The 19,114-nt window shown below is 33.7% G+C and overlaps 1 long non-coding RNA gene and 1 pseudogene across 3 annotated transcripts; one reads left to right on the plus strand and one right to left on the minus strand.

The window, feature by feature from the left end:
* Window positions 1-9,413: 9,413 nt before the first annotated feature.
* Window positions 9,414-18,998, minus strand: LOC145059698 (pentatricopeptide repeat-containing protein At2g37310 pseudogene; annotated as a pseudogene).
* On the plus strand, window positions 15,484-17,237 carry LOC145058392 (uncharacterized). 3 transcript variants are annotated; one of them, XR_013686373.1, is made up of 4 exons: window positions 15,484-15,640; window positions 15,761-15,927; window positions 16,212-16,375; window positions 16,617-17,237. It is a non-coding gene; the product is annotated as an uncharacterized LOC145058392 (long non-coding RNA). The 3 variants fall into 3 exon arrangements; XR_013686372.1 differs by lacking the exon at window positions 15,484-15,640 and having other exon boundaries at window positions 15,647-15,927; window positions 16,037-16,375; XR_013686371.1 differs by lacking the exon at window positions 15,484-15,640 and having other exon boundaries at window positions 15,647-15,927; window positions 16,617-17,236.
* Window positions 18,999-19,114: the final 116 nt, after the last annotated feature.

Genomic DNA, 19,114 nt, shown 5'->3' on the forward strand with positions numbered 1-19,114 from the left:
ACATTCAGTCCTTATGACCGGTTATTTCAGGTTAACCGGTAAAAATGTTTTAATATGGTAATATATTTCTTGTTTTTGTCCTCATTCAATACTTATGAATGTTTTTTTTTAAGTTTTTCTCACAACATCTTACATGGAACAATCATTAACGAGGTGTTTTAAACTTTTGATGCTTATGTCTATCGCGATCTCGACTACTTGGTTACTTAGATCATGTGTTTTGAACATCATAAATTTTTCATACTATCTCGTATTTTAACGATCTTTATATATATATATATATATATATATATATATATATATATATATATATATGTGTGTGTGTGTGTGTGTGTGTGTGTCTGTTTGTATTTTAGTCTACTACAACTTTCGTTTAGATTACTCCCGTTAAAAAGTAATATATTTTTTAATTACGATCTTTATATTCATACGTTTTTTATGAATGCATTTATGGATGTTTTTTTATTTATAAAATCGTTAGTAAAAGCATATTATATTTTAACGGGAGTAATCTTAACGAAAGTTATAGCAGACTTAAAAAACGAACACGCAGACATAAAGATCGTTAAAATTAGATGTCGTATGAAGAAGTTACGACGTTCGAAATACAAAACCTAAGCCAAACCACAAGACCTATGCAACCAAGCAGTCGAGGCCGCGATGAACATAAACATCAACAACCCCAAACACCTCATCAATCAGGGACGGGCGTAGGATTTGGTAGTAGGTGTTGTCGGTTCATAGTAGGTGTTGCCGGTAAGTAGAAAAAAGAAAAAATATCGAAAAATTTACACTGTGTACAGAAAAAGCAGGGGTTGTCGGTGCCACTGCGGGCACCCAAAGAGAATCGTCCCTGTCATCAATGATAGTCCCATGTTAGATGTCATGAGAAAAACTTTAAATAAATCATTCATAAGTATTGAATTGGTACAAAAACAAAAAATGACTTATTTTGAAACAAAAAAAAAATTAAGGACCAAATGTGTACAAAAATATTAATGACTAAATGTGTACAAAATGAGAAATATATTACCCTAATAAGTCATTTTTCCCAGCTAACCTGGAGTAACCGGTTATAAGGACTGGATGTGTACAGTTTAACAAGTTGAGGGGGTAAATGTGGACGAAAAAAACTCAATGACTAAATGTGTACAAATCGAAAAATATATTACCCTTTTAAATCATTATCCTTTAATTATACCAAAGAACTTGTAGTGTCGGTGGAAAAGTCTTCAACCAAGTATTATGCGTTCAAGTCTTGTTGCAACAAAATGAATAGTTTAACTTTAAAGGTAGTGCATTCCATGGAATGTATGTAAGGGGTTGTTTGATAGAGACTGACTGAGTAAGATGTGACTGAGTCAAAGCCTGACTGGGTCGGAAGTCTGACTGAATCTACATCTGACCTGAACTATATTGTTTGATTATACGTCTGACTGGCTATTCTGACTGGTAAAAATGACCATTTTACCCTTCTATTTTATTTTTCTGTTTTATTTATTGTGAGATAACTTTTTTTTTGTTAAGTAACATTTAATTTTCTATTGTAATAAAAATTCTAAAAAAAAAAACAAAACATAAAGTACAATACTATTTATTTGTTTAAAAAAGTACAAAGAAATCCAAAAAAGTACATTGTCATCTAATGTAGGTTTTAAGAAGAAACTAACCAAAAAACTAAAGTACATTGCTATGTAGTGCATGTATGAAAAAAGAAAAAAAATACATTGCATCTTTAAGAGCATTTTTCACCAATTTCTTTGCCAAAAACTAAAATACATCGTAATTCCATTTTAACAATTCCATCTTTAATAGTCTTTTTCACCCTTCTCTTGCACCATCAGAACCTATTATGATAAAAAAAAATGTTATGTGACAGGTTTTATAATAAAAAAGACATGCAATTTATGATTACATCAAAGTATAGCCATGAGATATACTCACAGGGCCACAAAACAATTCAGTACATTGTATGAAAAGGTCCTAAAAGTTTGATCACCTTGGAAGCCTTATATAGAATTATATGACACCAAAATACGATGAATCTAGTGCTATGTTAAATCAAATGAAGCAATTGTGACTTCACATTTCTTGATATTGAAACTTTTATAAGCAAAATATGCAAATAATCATTCATTTTCATCAAATTCTTGTTTTGGCTTCATACTTGAATCTAATTGAAATTATCAATTTTCCTGATTTGTTATCACCAACCCCAAAACTCCAAGAGTTTCATCAATAACAAAAGATAATATGAAAATATCCAACTCAAATCATAAAAAAAAAAAAACAAACTAACAATCGAGCACAAAGAAAACTTAATCAAAACTAAAAGCAGCAAAAAAACGCTATTTACATGAATCGAGAGGGGAAGTATCAGAGAAGAGAGAACGAGAAAGGGTATGAAGCTTGATCGGCGCTGGAGACAGGGGATGTCGGCGATGGAGAGAGGCGGAGCCCAGTGGATCTACTTCAGACGGTGGCTTCGGAGTGGTGGGAGGGAGGAACTGCGTCAAGAAGCTTGTGTGGAAGAACGAAGGGAGAACAACAATAGACAAAGAGATGCGTTCTTTTTATCAGGGCACATCGGTCTTTTTTTGGGTCAGCTACTTTTAAAACATGGACCGGGTAAGTAGATGGGTCAGTAAATGCTGACCGAATCAGCCCATTTTCGTCTTTATCAAATAGGCTGACCGGACCGAGTCAGCCAAAAAGTGTTGACCGGACCCGGTCAGCTCAATATCAAACAAGGCCTAAGTTTGTCGTTCCAAATAAAAGAGTTAATCACAATTTTGGTCCCCATGGTTGGCACTCATTTGCATTTTTGGTTTAAATTTTTAAGAAATTGATATGAAATATAATGGTCCTCATAGTTTCAAAATGCATCACGGTTGGTCCTTTTGTCTTACATCATTAGAATTTTCTATTTACTCCCAATGTAAAAAAACATTTTTGTCCTTGGACCAAATTTAATAAAACTTGTATACTTCAAGGAGCATTTTCTCCCCAACGCCTTAGACAATGTCCTCATCCGCTTCTGATAACTCTAATGCCACCCACCTTTGGTGCCTCTGTTACCATCATTACCCTCGCCTCCATCATATGCCACCACCTTTACTCCCTTCATCTTCTTCTCTTTTTCTTCCATTACCGCCACCTCTTTGCCCCCGCCTATTGGTTCCCTGATAGTCACTCAGTGACGGATCCAGAACGAAATCTAACTGGGGTCCATTATTGATAAAAAAAAATACATACAAGTATAAAATTGTGAAATTTTTTAAAAAATTGGGTTATTTTCAGAATTTTTTTTATCAATAGGGGGTATTTAATGTAAAAGTGGGGGCCTAATAGGAGCTTTTGAGTAAAAATCAGATTTTCTAAGGGCTTTATAGTACGAAATGTGGTGGGACCCACCTCCAAGTGGGGCCATGCACCCCACTTGAAGTGGCTGCCTCCGTCACTGTCACTACACATGAGCCACCACTATTGCCTCACATCTGCCATTACACTATGACGTCACCACCATCTCACCCAAGCGTCTCTCTCTCTCTCTCTCTCTCATGTGGATGCAGATACGAGAATCCCCAACCCCTTTTCCTTTAGCATGAAACTCTGATGATGATGTTGGTGGTCATGCTCGCACCCATAATAACATCGTCACCCCCATCTCCTTCGTCTACTTCTTCCTCTCCTATCGCTTCAAGACCGACTACGACTTCCCTCCTCTTTCTTTGTCATATTTGGCCCTCCTTCACTTCCACTGTCTTTTTCTGTCATTAATGTGTTGGATTACAGTCTGAAATTAAGATCGGCGTCAATATTGTGCTAAGAATTTCAACCGACTTTGGTACCAAGAATTTGAAATGAAGATCGATTATGGAATTCATTCTTGCCCCTTAGACCCAAGATGTACATACCTTTCACCTTTCACTTTTTTTTGTGTACGTTATCGCCACCTCATTTTCCCTCGTGTCTCCTTTCGATCTTCAAAACCCATTCATTTTTCACTTCCTTTCACCTTTTTATTTGTTTTAAACTATATATATTTATTATACTAATATTATACTTTTTTTCAGGCAATTAAAAACCATAAATTTTAATATACTTTTTTTTGTAATTATATATATATATATATATATATATATATATATAATTTAATAAAAACTGGAAAACAAATTTACAAAAACCGCCATGGACTAATAGAAACAAGAAAGAGAACGTGGGATAAGATGCCTACGCTCCATTTTCTTTTACCTTAAACCACACCTAGAATGTGGTATTTCTGGACAGGATTCGCCGAACTGCATGATGCGGTTAAGACCATGCCCGTCCAACCTTAGAATTCATTAGCAAGGACTCATATATTCTTTTACTTTCTCTAAGTTTTCAGTTAAAGCTGTGAACTTGTGATTTTAAATTTCATTATTTTTCATCGTTATATTTTCAGAAACTTGATGGGAGTGTAGGCCCAAACTAATGAGATTCACAAAGTTTCTGCAAATTCAAATTCCACCCGCCACTGCGCAAACCATCATGGACGGGCGTGGTCTTAACCGTATCATGCAGTTTGGCGAATCCTGTCCAGAAATACCACATTCTAGGTGTGGTTTAAGGTAAAAGAAAATGGAGTGTAGGCATCTTATCTCATGTTCTCTCCTTGTTTCTATTAGTCCATGGCAGTTTTTGTAAATTTGTTTTCCAGTTTTTATTAAATTATATATATATATAGAAAATTACAAAAAAAAAATATTAAAATTTATGGTTTTTAATTGCCTGAAAAAAGTATAATATTAGTATAATAAATATATATAGTTTAAAACAAATAAAAAGGTGAAAGGAAGTGAAAAATGAATGGGTGTTGAAGATCGAAAGGAGACACGAGGGAAAATGAGGCGGCGATAACGTACACAAAAAAAAGTGAAAGGTGAAAGGTATGTACATCTTGGGTCTAAGGGGCAAGAATGAACTCCATAATCGATCTTCATTTCAAATTCTTGGTACCAAAATTGGTTGAAATTCTTAGCACAATATTGACGCCGATCTTAATTTCAGACTGTAATCCAACACATTAATGACGGAAAAAGATAGTGGAAGTGAAGGAGGGCCAAATATGACAAAGAAAGAGGAGGGAAGTCGTAGTCGGTCTTGAAGCGATATGAGAGGAAGAAGTAGACGAAGGAGATGGGGGTGACGATGCTATTATGGGTGCGAGCATGACCACCAACATCATCATCAGAGTTTCATGCTAAAGGAAAAGGGGTTGGGGATTCTCGTATCTGCATCCACATGAGAGAGAGAGAGAGAGACGCTTGGGTGAGATGGTGGTGACGTCATAGTGTAATGGCAGATGTGAGGCAATAGTGGTGGCTCATGTGTAGTGACAGTGACGGAGGCAGCCACTTCAAGTGGGGTGCATGGCCCCACTTGGAGGTGGGTCCCACCACATTTCGTACTATAAAGCCCTTAGAAAATCTGATTTTTACTCAAAAGCTCCTATTAGACCCCCACTTTTACATTAAATACCCCCTATTGATAAAAAAAAAAATCTGAAAATAACCCAATTTTTTAAAAAATTTCACAATTTTATACTTGTATGTATTTTTTTTTATCAATAATGGACCCCAGTTAGATTTCGTTCTGGATCCGTCACTGAGTGACTATCAGGGAACCAATAGGCGGGGGCAAAGAGGTGGCGGTAATGGAAGAAAAAGAGAAGAAGATGAAGGGAGTAAAGGTGGTGGCATATGATGGAGGCGAGGGTAATGATGGTAACAGAGGCACCAAAGGTGGGTGGCATTAGAGTTATCAGAAGCGGATGAGGACATTGTCTAAGGCGTTGGGGAGAAAATGCTCCTTGAAGTATACAAGTTTTATTAAATTTGGTCCAAGGACAAAAATGTTTTTTTACATTGGGAGTAAATAGAAAATTCTAATGATGTAAGACAAAAGGACCAACCGTGATGCATTTTGAAACTATGAGGACCATTATATTTCATATCAATTTCTTAAAAATTTAAACCAAAAATGCAAATGAGTGCCAACCATGGGGATCAAAATTGTGATTAACTCTTTTATTTGGAACGACAAACTTAGGCCTTGTTTGATATTGAGCTGACCGGGTCCGGTCAGCACTTTTTGGCTGACTCGGTCCGGTCAGCCTGTTTGATAAAGACGAAAATGGGCTGATTCGGTCAGCATTTACTGACCCATCTACTTACCCGATCCATGTTTTAAAAGTAGCTGACCCAAAAAAAGACCGATGTGCCCTGATAAAAAGAACACATCTCTTCGTCTATTGTTGTTCTCCCTTCGTTCTTCCACACAAGCTTCTTGACGCAGTTCCTCTCTCCCACCACTCCAAAGCCACCGTCTGAAGTAGATCCGTCGGGCTCCGCCTCTCGCCATCGCCGACATTCGCTTGTCTCGAGCGTCGATCAAGCTTCATACCCTTTCTTGTTCTCTCTTCTCTGATACTTCCCCTCTCGATTCAGGTAAATAACATTTTTTGCTGCTTTTAGTTTTGATTGAGTTTTTTTTGTGCTCGATTATTAGTTCATATTATCTTTTGTTATTGATGAAACTCTAGGGGTTTTGGGGTTGGTGATAACAAATCACGAAAATTGATAATTTCAATTAGATTCAAGTATGAAGCCAAAACAAGAATTTGATGAAAATGAATGATTATTTTCATATTTTGCTTATAAAAGTTTCAATATCAAGAAATGTGCAGTCACAATTGCTTCATTTGATTTAACATAGCACTGGATTCATCGCATTTTGGTGTCATATAGTTCTATATAAGGCTTCCAAGGTGATCAAACTTTTAGGACCTTTTCATACAATGTACTGAATTGTTTTGTGGCCCTGTGAGTATATCTCATGGCTATACTTTGATGTAATCATAAATTGCATGTCTTTTTTATTATAAAACCTTTCACATAACATTTTTTTATCATAATAGGTTCTGATGGTGCAAGAGAAGGGTGAAAAAGACTATTAAAGATGGAATTGTTAAAATGGAATTACGATGTATTTTAGTTTTTTGCAAAGAAATTGGTGAAAAATGCTCTTAAAGATGCAATGTATTTTTTTTTTCTTTTTTCATACATGCACTACATAGCAATGTACTTTAGTTTTTTGGTTAGTTTCTTTTTAAAACCTACATTAGATGACAATGTACTTTTTTGGATTTCTTTGTACTTTTTTAAACAAATAAAATAGCATTGTGCTTTATGTTTTGTTTTTTTTCTTTTTTAGAATTTTTATTACAATAGAAAATTAAATGTTACTTAACAAAAAAAAAGTTATCTCACAATAAATAAAACAGAAAAATAAAATAGTGGGGTAAAATGGTCATTTTTACCAGTCAGAATAGCCAGTCAGACGTATAATCAAACAATATAGTTCAGGTCAGATGTAGATTCAGTCAGACTTCCGACCCAGTCAGGCTTTGACTCAGTCACATCTTACTCAGTCAGTCTCTATCAAACAGCCCCTTACATACATTCTATGGAATGCACTACCCTTAAAGTTAAACTATTCATTTTGTTGCAACAAGACATAATACTTGGTTGAAGACTTTTCCACCGACACTACAAGTTCTTTGGTATAATTAAAGGATAATGATTTAAAAGGGTAATATATTTTTCGATTTGTACACATTTAGTCATTGAGTTTTTTTTCGTCCACATTTACCCCCTCAACTTGTTAAACTGTACACATCCAGTCCTTATAACCGGTTACTCCAGGTTAGCTGGGAAAAATGACTTATTAGGGTAATATATTTCTCATTTTGTACACATTTAGTCATTAATATTTTTGTACACATTTGGTCCTTAATTTTTTTTTTTTTGTTTCAAAATAAGTCATTTTTTGTTTTTGTACCAATTCAATACTTATGAATGATTTATTTAAAGTTTTTCTCACGACATCTAACATGGGACTATCATTGATGACAGGGACGATTCTCTTTGGGTGCCCGCAGTGGCACCGGCAACCCCTGCTTTTTCTGTACATAGTGTAAATTTTTCGATATTTTTTCTTTTGTCTACTTACCGGCAACACCTACTATGAACCGACAACACCTACTACCAAATCCTACGTCCGTCCCTGATTGATGAGGTGTTTGGGGTTGTTGATGTTTATGTTCATCGCGGTCTCGACTGCTTGGTTGCATAGGTCTTGTGGTTTGGCTTAGGTTTTGTATTTCGAACGTCGTAACTTCTTCATACGACATCTAATTTTAACGATCTTTATGTCTGCGTGTTCGTTTTTTAAGTCTGCTATAACTTTCGTTAAGATTACTCCCGTTAAAATATAATATGCTTTTACTAACGATTTTATAAATAAAAAAACATCCATAAATGCATTCATAAAAAAACGTATGAATATAAAGATCGTAATTAAAAAATATATTACTTTTTAACGGGAGTAATCTAAACGAAAGTTGTAGTAGACTAAAATACAAACACACACACACACACACACACACACACACACATATATATATATATATATATATATATATATATATATATATATAAAGATCGTTAAAATCCTAGATAGTATGAAAAATTTATGATGTTCAAAACACATGATCTAAGCAACCAAGTAGTCGAGATCGCGATAGACATAAGCATCAAAAGTTTAAAACACCTCGTTAATGATTGTTCCATGTAAGATGTTGTGAGAAAAACTTAAAAAAAACATTAATAAGTATTGAATGAGTACAAAAATAAAAAAAATTTGCAACAAAAAAAAAATTAAGGACTAAATGGTTACAAAAATATTAAGGACTAAATGTGTACAAAATAAGAAATATATTACCATATTAAAACATTTTTACCGGTTAACCTGAAATAACCAGTCATAAGGACTGAATGTGTACAGTTTAACAAGTTGAAGGGTAAATGTGAACAAAAAATAAATTCAGTGACAAAATGTGTATAAATCCAAGAATATATTACCTTTTAAGTCATTATCCCTATAATTAACTCTTTTTTACAACCCATTATAAAAAATGGAGTAATTACATAAATCGTCCCCACAAATCCAAAATAAAAAAGATTTAATCCACGAGATTCATTATTTGGAGACATGAGCACTATTTCAAAGCTTTGTATTAGTTTGGTCCCTTGCCTCAATAGCCGTTACACACCCATTAAAAGAAATAAATTAACTAGTCAAACACTTAAAAGATTTGAAGTTTAAAATATAATTAGGGAAATAAGATGCAATATTATTAAATGAGGAGAATTAATTATATAAACACCCCCTCTACACCTAAAAACATTTAGTAAATTAAAATCTTGTTGTTTGTATTGTTATGAAAAAGTAATATTCACTGCTAATTTCTGTAATTCGCCAAAAAAAAACTCTCTAATACGGATTAAACGGTTAACATCTTACAAAATTTAAGACCATCCGCCATCCACATTATAACCCCTACAACCTGGCCGCCAACTAACCCCAATCCCCAATTCAGTCATTCTCTTTATAAGATCACCATCACTCGATAAATTCAACATTTTTTTATAAAGTTCCGTATCGAAAATATTAAATTTAATCAAATGTTCAAAAGCAAATCTCCCAATTTCAACATCACCACAATCTGAAGCCTCTTTAAACAATGCATCCCATATTTCTTCAGTAGGCTCAAAAGGCATTTCCTCTATCAATTTCACAACTTCATCTAGCTTCGAAGCCTTGATCAAAATACTTACCATACAATCATAATCCTCCATTGAAGGCTGAATACCATATTTAGGCCTTATACATTTAAATACACTCACTAGTACAAAACTGTTATAAAATATGACCAAATAACAATATAAATTATAGAGTAAAGAAAGACATGAGAGTAGAGAGAACTTTTATTCCAATACTTGTGATGCAAAAATCATCAAACTTTACAATACATAATATTCACTATTTATACCAGACAAAGAAGATGAAAGGTGATGTATGATATGAATGCTCATTATAGTGGTGCATAACTACACTCATAAAACTCACAATAATGTTTGCTATAATGTTCACAAATTATGGAGAGTAATGGGGGAATATGGATAATCCAATAGTCATTCACTAAATAATAATTCATAACATTCCCCCTTGAATGACGATTGTATCATGCCTCGTTAAAACCTTAATCGGTAAAACCTCATGGGAAAAACCTTTTATTAAGGAAAAATAGTACATGATTAATAATAGATATTGGAAACAATTGCCTCGTTAAAAACCTTGCTAAGAAAACCCAGTGGGAAAAACATAGCTAAGGAAAAGAGTACAATATGTTTCCAACTCCCCCTGATCAGCACATCACTTTCTTGAAGCACCGCATAGCAATGTTTCGTACTATCTTTTCAAATTTCGATGTAGGAAGTGCTTTAGTAAACCAATCAGGAAAGTTGTTACTTGATTGAATTTTCTAGATGTTGATGCCACACTCTTTTTGGAGATCATGAGTGAAAAAAACTTTATGCTTGGTTCTGTCTCCTTTGATAAATCCTTCCTTGAATGGAGCTATACAAGTTGTATTATCTTCATATAGTATGGTTGGAACAATCTTGTTAGAAGTTAGACCACAATTCTCGCAAATGTATTGAGTTAAATTTCTTAACCAAATACATTCATGACTTGCCTTATAAATTGCTATAATCTCTACATGGTTAGGATAAGTAGCAACTAAAGTTTTTTTAACAAAATGACAAGAAATTACGTTACCTCGTCAAGTGAATAAATAACCTGTTTGGGATCGAGATTTGTGTGCATCAGATAAATATCCAGCATCTGCATAACTAATTAACTTCTCATTTTAAGAATTTGATTAGTATAAATTCATATCCATTGTACCTCGAAGATATCAAAGAATGTGTTTGACTCTATTACAGTATCTTCTTGTTGGACAAGAGCAATATCTTGCTAATAAGTTTACGACAAAAGATTTATTAGGTCTTGTATTAATAATAAGATATATTAGTGCACTAATAGCACTGAGATATAGTTCTTCTGGAACAAGAAGATTTTCATGTTTTTTATGATGCTGAAATTGATCCTTTTTGGCATCTAAGTGCCTTACCACCTTCGGGTTACTCATGGATGTGAGTTATTCATATAAAACCTTTTTAGCACCTTTTCTAGATATTAATGTACAAAAACTCCATTTTTGTGTGCTTAATTTGAAGACCCAAATAGAATTTCATCTTACCAAGATCATTCATTTCAAAAATTTCTTTCAAACAGGAAGTGATCTTTTCTAATTCTCTAGGAGTTCCAATTATGTTCAAATCATCTAAAATAACATCAATTATGATAAACTCTTATCTGCATCTTTTTTATGAATACACATGGGCTTAATGGATCATTTTTATAGCACTCTTTCAACCAAACTGTATTAAAACAATTGAAGCACATACGGCCAGATTGTTTCAATCTATACAAAGATTTATTTAATTTTACCAAATATACTTCATGAGAATTAGAAGTTTGTGCTTCTGGCACCTTAAAGGCTTAAACCCTTCTAGGATTTTCATGTAAATATCATTTCAAGTGAATCATATAAATAGGCGGTAAATACATCCATTAGACACATCTCCAGTTTTGCATATGTTGTTAAACTTATAAAATAACTAAATGTAATTGCATCAACTACCGGAGAATATGTTTCTTCATAATTAATTTCGGGTCTTTGGGTAAAACCTTGTGCAACAAATATTGCTTTATATCTCACAACTTCATTTTTCTCGTTTCTTTTGCGCATAAATACACATTCGTGTCCCACTGTTCTTACTTTGTTTAGTGTACGGACTACAGGTCCAAAAACTTTTCGTTGAGTAATAGAATTAAGCTCTTTATTTATTTCATCTTTCCATTTTGGCCAATATTTTCTATTTATACATTTCTCAATAGATTTAGGTTCAAGATCCTCATTTTCTTTATAATCACGCGCGGAACATGATATGAAAAATTATCGTCGACGTCTATCTTATTTCGGTTCCATCTTATTCCTGTCATGACATAATTTATTGAGATCTCATCATTTTCTTTTTTTTTCAGGTACCTTATTTTCTTTTGTTATGTCACTGGGCTCTTCTAGAGCTTCATTAATCTTTTCAAGAGATTTTGTTCTCTCTTTTGGACCATCAATTGTATTTGCTTCATTTCATTTTCGAGGATTTTTATCTTTGAGACCGGCTGATCTTCCACGCTTCAGGCGTGCCTATGATTCATTTGCAGTTGTATTTTTTTTCCTTCTGGGATATCAATTCTAACTGGAGTAAGTATAGCTGGTACATGAGACTTTGTTAGTCAGTAAATGCTTCTGGCATTTGATTTGCTAAATTTTGTAAAGGAATTATCTTTTTTATTTCAAGTTCACATTGACTTGAACGAGGATCTAAAACTGGAAGTGACAATTCCTTTCAAGAGATTTTATTTTCCAGGTTCTTTATTTCTCCCCCCTAATGTTGGAAAATATGATTCATCAAAATAATAATCATCAAATATAGCTGTAAATAAATCTCCAATTGATGATTTTAAATATTTTACTATAGATGGAGATTCATATCCAACATAAATTCTCATTCTTCTTGAGGACCCATTTTTGTGAAGTGAGGTGGAGAAATGGGTACATAAATTATACATCCAACATCCTTGGATGATAAATATTTGGTTCCTGACCGCAAACCAGTTAAATAGGGGAGAAATCATGATAACTAGTTGTCATTATGCATATAAGTGATGTTGCATGTAAAATTTCATGCCCTTATGTTGATTAGGAAGTTTATAATGCATTAGTAATGGTCTTGCAATTAATTAAAGGTGTTTGATTAACGACTCAGCTAAACCATTTTGTGTATGAACATATGCAACATGATGTTCAATAGTTGTCCAAATCGACATGGAATAATCATTAAAAGCTTATGATGTAAATTCTCCAACATTGTCAAGTCAAATTTTAATAATTGGGTAATCGGGAAAATGTGCCCTTAGGCAAATTATTTAGGCAAGTAATCTTGCAAAAACCAAATTATAACTAGACAACAAGCACACATGTGACCATCTAGTTGACGCGCCAATTAAAACCATAAAATATCTAAATGGTCCACATGGTGTTGGATGAATTAGTCCATATATATCCTCTTGAATTCTTTGTAAGAAACTAAGACTTTCATACCCAACTTTGTTCAATGATGGACTGGAAATTAATTTTCCTTGAGAGCATGCAACACAATTCATTATCTTGAAAAATCTTCTGGTTTTTCAAGGAATGACCACTTGAAGTTTCATTTATTCTACATACCATAATTGATACGGGATGACCCAACCGGTCAAGCCAAACTATGAAGGTAATATCATACCTTTTTTATTTTCAATAACATGAATCATTGTAATATTTTCAATAGCATGAATCATTGTTTGAATTCCACCTATCTCATAGATTCCATTCAAAGATTCATGGAATCGAAATTCCATCATTGCTATAGGACCAAACTTTTTTAGTAATTATGATTATCTATGATAAAAAATAAAAATCTAAAAAGCCTTTTGTTATTCCTACCATGCCTATTATCCAGTGCTAGAAGCTTTGCCGGAGCAAACGGAATACGGTGTATATAAAACACCTTGTGTCAACCAGCGACAACCGTGTGAATCAACTCAAGTAGTGTAGTGATTCACACGGTTCTCGCAAAGACCAAGTATATTGGGTGAAAATTCAAATTCAAGTATAGTACAATCCGGAGGACAATACAAGTAATTTTTCCAAAAAACTTTTCTTATCCAATATCATTTTTGTAATGTTGAGATTATTTTTATAACCATCATTAGTTGTTTCAACAGGATATCCGTTAGACCGAATATCCTTAAAACTTAATAAATTTCTTGGTGATTTTAATAAAAATAATGCATCACCAACTATAACTATTGTCACTTGTGGTAATACTATATTCGCTCTTCCAGAGTCTTCAATCATTTTTTCATTACCTGTTATTATATTAACATTTGCTTCTCTAATTGATAAGTAAGCAGAATATTTTTCATTATTAGAAATGCTATGTGTTATTGAATTGTCTGTAAGAAATATATATTCCTTATTTCTTTTGCAAATATTCATATTTCTTTTCAATAAATAAATAAAACATAAGAAACATTCGACACATGACATAAAAACATAATAAATGTCATGAAACAAAACTACACAATATTCTTCAATCACCATCCATATCACCACTTGTCCCTTCTGGGTAGACAATAAAATCGACAACATCCAAATGTGTCATTTCAGGTTGATCTTCATGAATATCACTTTGAATAAAATTTGTTTTGATATATTATTTTTCTTTAGATTTTAGATAAGTTTGATAAAGATCAACAAAATGTTTTGGTAAGTGGCATGTACAAGACCAATGAACGGTCATTCCACATCGGTGACAAACATTTTCAACTTTCTTTTTTCCTTGACCAATTTTATCATTAGGATGTGGATTTTTGTTATTTTCCAACTTCTGGTGGTTGCTTGTAATCTTGTTATTTTTTTTTATGATAATAACCTCCACGACCTCGATTATACCCATGACTATTATGATTATATGATATTGCATTCACTTCGGGGAATGTACTAGAACTGGTCGGGATTGATTGATGATTTTTCATCAATAGTTCATAGTTTTATTCAGCCACAAGAAGAAATGAGATTAATTCATAATATATTATTTTTAAATCTTTCTCATGATATTGCTGCTGCAGGAGCATGTTGGTGGCATGGAAAGTAGAGAAAATTTTCTCTAGCATAACATAGTTTTTCATAGTGAAAATACTAATCAAAATAAAGACTTGTATGTTTAAGAATTGTTAGTTAATAAATTTCATAAAATAATTTGTAAGCATTGTACATGTAAACTTATAAAAAATACATACCTGAAAATAATAAGAGCGATAAAGAGTTAGAGCTCTATGGTAGAGTTGTGCTGATAACTTGTTATAAAATATGACCAAATAACAAGATAAATTATAGAGTAAAGAAAGACATGAGTGTAGAGAGAACTTTTATTCCAATACTTGTGATGCAAAAATCATCAAACTTTACAATACATAATATTCACTATTTATACTAGACAAAGAAGATGAAAGGTGATGTATGATATAAATGCTCATTATAGTGGTGCATAACTACACTCATAAAACTCACAATAATGTTTGCTATAATGTTCACAAATTATGGAGAGTAATGGGGGAATATGGAGAATCCAATAGTCATTCACTAAATAATAATAGTGCGATAGACATTTTTTTTTAAGACGGTGAAAGCATAAAACCGCATCATTAAACTGTTTTCACATTAATAAATTATAAAATCGCACCATCAAATATATTTATTGATGCGGTTTCTATAAAAATGCATTAAAAACCATTTATTAGCGCGATTTACTTCAAAAGCGCATTATTAAAGTCTAAAGATTCATCTCCCTCCTAATATTTTGTTCTTGGCGGTATTTCCCCCTTCCAATTTTTTCATTCCCTGCTCATGTCTTTTCCTTCAAATATTTTGTTCTTAATCTCTCACCCAAAGGGTAGGCGGCAAAGACACAGTAGATCCTGATCGACCTCCTGCTTCTAGCGACTTCCTCCTCCTTCTCCGGTAAAAAATCTAAAAACCCTACGTCGATTTTTCTGATTTTCTATTCTTAAATAGTAAAATGTTTTGATCTTTCGTTTCTTCGCTAATTCCTCCTTTGTTCGTCATATACACGCCTCAAAGACCCTTCCCCAGTAGGCTTTCTTCTCTTTCCAGCATACTACATCGGCGAACTCATCGATTTCTATACCGCGCGCAGTAAGGTAGCCTCCACTCCGGCGCAACAACCCCTTCGAATGATGAATTTTCATCAAGTCCAAAATTATTGTGTTTAAGTGCTTCAAAGAACGGTAAGTAATAAAAAGCCTTTTTTCTGTCCTTTAATTATATGTATTGTATGTAGTGTATGATTGTGTGGATGTGATTGCTTCGCAAGATCTAATTGATCAATGTTGGTAGAAATTGAAACAGGTAAAACTGAGATAGGGTGTTAGGGTTTATCGAATGCACTCTACATGTTTTTTTAAATGCCTATGGCATCTCCGAACAACAACAAGCAGCTAACCTCTGTTAGCTTTGGCCTTCTACGTCTCCTGATGCCTTTCCACTAAAACAACTCCCCTTTTTATGTAAGGTTCCACAAGATGTTGTGACAACAGGTGGGTAGAATTCTCATCTTTGTACAATCAGAGGTTCAATTAAAGACGCCATGAATGAAGAAAAGTCAAAACACCATGAATGGAGAAAAGTCAAAAGAGATGGAAACTATCACAACATCTGGATGTTTCAATCCTTAAGGTTTGCAATTGAGTTACTTTCTTAGGTTATATTCGTTTATCATCTATAAAGTTAAAATGTAATTTGCAAACACTAGTGAAATCAAAGTTTTGGAAATCTAGCAAATGGTTCTTTTTTATGATTTAATAGTATGATGTGTAGTCACTATATCAATTTGAAAATAGATAAAATGATGAGAAAGTTAGAAAAGAAGCAATAATAGCTCTACAAACTTGTATTCAACAAAATCTTTTGGCAGCAGATTTACTATTTTTGATGAGGATGAGGAGGGCAATTTGTATCTTTTGAACAGACGAAGGATTGGGAGAATAATTTGTGTCCAAGCTCACTGCCTCCAGTTTGTGTCTAATCTCTCTGCCTTTGGTCTTATGAAAAAGAGAATAGTTTTGACATAGGGATGTAAACCGTTCTGAAACCTGCCCGAATTGAACCAGAACCGAAAATGAAAATGATGGATTGGGAGATTCGGGAACTTGACCGAATACCACTAATCTGTTCTGGTTCGGTTCGGTTCCGTTTCACAAATGTTTGTTATACCTTGATAATATAAATTAATTCCATGAATTTCCATGTATCGTTTTGTGTTCCTTTTACAGGCTTAATGTTCAACAGCTAGAATCAAGCTAAATTAAACTCACCCCACTGGAACAAGACTACAAGAGTTGCAAGGAGTTAGAGCTCAAATGATTATATCTTTATTTGTTTTCTAGAATTTAATGCAGTTAAATACATTGAATCGCACTCACTGCATGTATTATGACATTATATCTTTTAAGATTCATGGGTTGATTTTTGTTTTGTTTCTGTACTCTATTTTAAAGGGGTTTATGTTAACGGTTGAAAAAACTTTTAGATCTTTCAATAGTTTATCTTGGTAATATTCCAGTACTTTTTAGGTGGGGTTATTTGTTTATTTAAAATTGCGGTTCTTTATGTATTTAAAGGAGCGGTTCTAATTTAATGATGCGGTTGTAATTTGTTTTTATTGAAGAAACAATTTGTATTTTTTAGGGTGGTTTTAAAACCGCACTATTAAATAAGAGGATTTTTTTGAGGCGATATTTTTTTGGTGCGGTTCAATAACCGCATCAATTAAATATTTTAACCGCATCAACAAAACCTTTTTGTACTAGTGACTCAAAGCTTCATTTACATATCCAGAATGATCAGCACAAGCTGATAATACAAATGTGACGATCATAGGATCTGGATATATTCCTTCTTTAGTCATTTAATTGAATAGATCAAGAGTTGTATTTACATCTCCATGTGATGAATATGCTGAAATTATGGATCTCCATATGATTACACTTTTCTTTTCTGATTGGTCAAAAACTATGCGGGCTCTATCGAGAAAACCTAACTTAGCGTAGGTGTCAATAATCCCAGATGCTACATCGATGTTTGTGTCATAACTGTTTCTGATTGCATATGCGTGTGTCTCTTTTGATCCTTTTAGATTTGATAAATGTGAAAGTGTAGGAAAAATGATTGAGAGTGTTACACTGTTTGGTTTGAATCTGTTTTCTTGCATCTCATGGAGTAAATCGATTACCTTTTCATACTGATTGTTCTGAAAATGACCTGAGATCACAACATTCCATATACTCAAACATGGTTTTTTCATTTCCCTGAAAAGATTCATGGCTTCCATTACAAAACCATGTAGCATGTACCCAGAAATCAAAGAGCCATAGCTAATCTCATCTTTCTTAGTCATTTCTACAAACAGTTGATGTGTATTGTACCTAATTATGTCGCTACATTTTACATACATCTTGATAAACGCATTGCAAACTGGGAGATCTGTTTTGATTTCATTATCTATAACAAATCTAAGAACTTTCATACCTAAATCAAGATCGTTTGACTGTGCACATGCTTCCAGGATGCTGATTACTGTGAATTCATTCGGTCTTATGTCTTCCAAGCTCAACATCTTAAAATATAATTCCTTGCATTCATTATATAACTCTCTTTGTGAATACCCTGCCATCATGAAATTCCAGGACACAAGATCTTTCTCAGGTGCATGATCAAACAAGCTTCTTGCTTTAACCATATCTTTACACCTACAATACAATTTTATCAAAGCGTTTACAAAGAAGATATCGGAGTCTAACCTGTTTCGGATAATAAAACAATGGATTGTTTTAGTGAAGTTCAATTTATGATAACCCAACGAGGAAAAAGCCTTTAACACACATGTAACAGTGTAATAATCTGGTTTTACAGACATCGAGGAAGCAGATAAGAAACTCCGAAAAAGCATCAGTGTATCAGTGTGATGCTTGTTCATGGAGTAGCCCCTGAACAGTGCGTTCCATGAGAAAGTGTTCTTATTGGGAAGTTGTTCGAACACCTGTTGGGCTTCGAAAAGGTTGCTGGTTTTAGAGTAAAAAGCGATCAATTTTGAAGCCAAGAAGTTGTCGAGGGTAACGGAGGAGAGGATGAGTTTAGCATGGAGGAGCTTGCCTTGGCGGATGAGACGGTGGTTGGTGCAGTGCTGGATGAGGCGGCTGTATGCGGCGTAGCTGAGTCCATTGGGGATGTGGTGGTGGTGGTGTACGGTTTGTGCAGTGGAAGGTGGAATTTGAATTTTCACAAGTTTCATGAATTTCATTTGGTCCGAAGCTTATGTCAAAGTTTCAAGTTACGAGAACTTTATGCCTTCACTCTTCCATTGATTATGAGTGTATATACATTCAATACGGCAACCCTAGCTTGGTTTCCAAGGAA

The sequence above is a fragment of the Lactuca serriola genome, chromosome 6 (assembly GCF_051521515.1).
Source record: "Lactuca serriola cultivar US96UC23 chromosome 6, Lser_US96UC23_V15, whole genome shotgun sequence".
NCBI classification, from domain to species: Eukaryota; Viridiplantae; Streptophyta; class Magnoliopsida; order Asterales; family Asteraceae; genus Lactuca; species Lactuca serriola.